Genomic DNA, 1,845 nt, shown 5'->3' on the forward strand with positions numbered 1-1,845 from the left:
TTGACCCGGGTTCGATTCCCGGCCAACGCAGAGAAGATTTTGTGTTGCTGGACTCCATGGTGCCTCGACTCTTCTGCTCCAAAACCACCTGCCAGGTTTCCCCCAGCAAGTACAGCCCCAGCGGTGAGGCGAGGAGCAGAAAGCCCCAGACCTGCTGCTTGAGTTCCACAGGGAGAGCCCCAGGTTTTGGAAGCTCCGTGGTTCCACCCCGAACCGTTGTGATCAGGGTGCCGTCCCTGCAACCCTGGGGAGAGGCCACAGCCACCCCTCTCTTCCTCCACTCCCTTCCTGTGCTGTGCAGGTTCTCTCTCCATCCCTGCTGCTCCCCAGTCTCTCTCCCAGGAATCCTAGACCAGGGTGCCGGTGAAAATGCTGACAGAGTGCCGGCTGCCCCTGGAGGACACCCTGCTGAGGCCACTCGTTCTTCCAGCGGAGGTGGCTTCATGCTGGGGTCCTCATCGTGGAGCTGGTACAGGAGCCAGAGGAGGAGGATTTTCAGTCTCGCCCAGAGCTGGACCAGCTGGTGGCACCTTCTAAGGAAAGCCTGTGGCAGGGTAAAGATGAAGATGGAGAATGCCCAGGTGGGGACCAAGGTGTACACTGTGTTCACGAGGCCAGGTATATGCTTTGGGGACACAGTGGGATGATGTTCATTATAGAGTGTCCCAAAATCACATTGGAGTGAATTTGCTCTCCATCCTCCTCCACTTTCCCCATGTCTCCAGTGCCAGCTGGTCAAACATGGGGTTCACCCCCTGCAGAGGGGGTGCCCATGGGTACAACACCCGTGTTCAGAGCTCAGTGTCATTTCCTCTCTGAAAACAGACCCTGGTTCACACTGTATTGCGCTTTGAAATATGCTGTTTAACGATGATGGTGGTTAGTCTCAGAGCCCCTGGGTGGGCCCCCAGCCCACGTGCAGGGCTGTTGATCTATCTCGTCCAGGCTCCAGCATTGCAGAGACCTCCTGGAGTTTACCGGAATTGAGCATAACAATGTTCCTGGTAAATAAGAAAGGAGACACCTTCATTTCTTCTGGAGCTTATGGCCTGGAGGTGAAGGGAAATGCAAGGACTCTCTCTCAGCTAGACTCTACCTGAAGGGGATGAAGCTTCTCAAAACCCTCATTCCAAGGGGAGTTAAAGCAAAAAACCTCTGGGCAGTGGCTTGAAGGGTTTAGGTTGGCACAGAATTTACAGAACCCACGCTGCCATCAGCAGTGCCACAAGCAGGTGGGGTTATGAAGAGGGGGACGGTGACTGCGCATGCCCTATTTCCTACCGAAACGCCAACCCTTACCCCATCTTGCGGTCACGCTGCCTACAGCCAGAGTGGACAACCAGCGCTTTCCTCCGTTCCACTCCATACCCATCCCCTGCAGATTGTTCCCACACCACCAAGGAAAGAGAGGAGAGCCAGGACTGTCCTTCGTGTGAAGCTGGTGAACCGCAGTGGAGAGGACTGAGACCTTAACTTAAACCTCTGGATCAACATTCACATCAGACCAACTAGGACCCAGGTCTTTGGCAACCCTCTCAGTAACACAAAGTTACTGTGGGTGACATCTCTTTCCACTGGCATCCGTTGCTTCTTGCCCTCTCATGGGGCATGTCTGACAAGAACATGTTTCTTCTTTACTCAGCCAGGAGCTGCGAGCAAAGCAGCGGCTGAGGAGGCCCAGCGAGGCTGCCGTGCAGCGCTCAGCAGTGGGCACCAGTCCCTGCTGCCGGCTGGCAGGAGGACAGCCAGCCCATCGGCAAGCTGTGGCCACCACGGGGCTGCTCCGGGCTGCCTCCCTGCCTTCCCGCTCCACCGGGGATGGTGGGGTGGCCTCAGCAGCTGTGG

The sequence above is a fragment of the Buceros rhinoceros genome, unplaced genomic scaffold (genome assembly GCF_000710305.1).
Source record: "Buceros rhinoceros silvestris isolate BGI_N320 unplaced genomic scaffold, ASM71030v1 scaffold10707, whole genome shotgun sequence".
Taxonomy (NCBI): Eukaryota; Metazoa; Chordata; class Aves; order Bucerotiformes; family Bucerotidae; genus Buceros; species Buceros rhinoceros.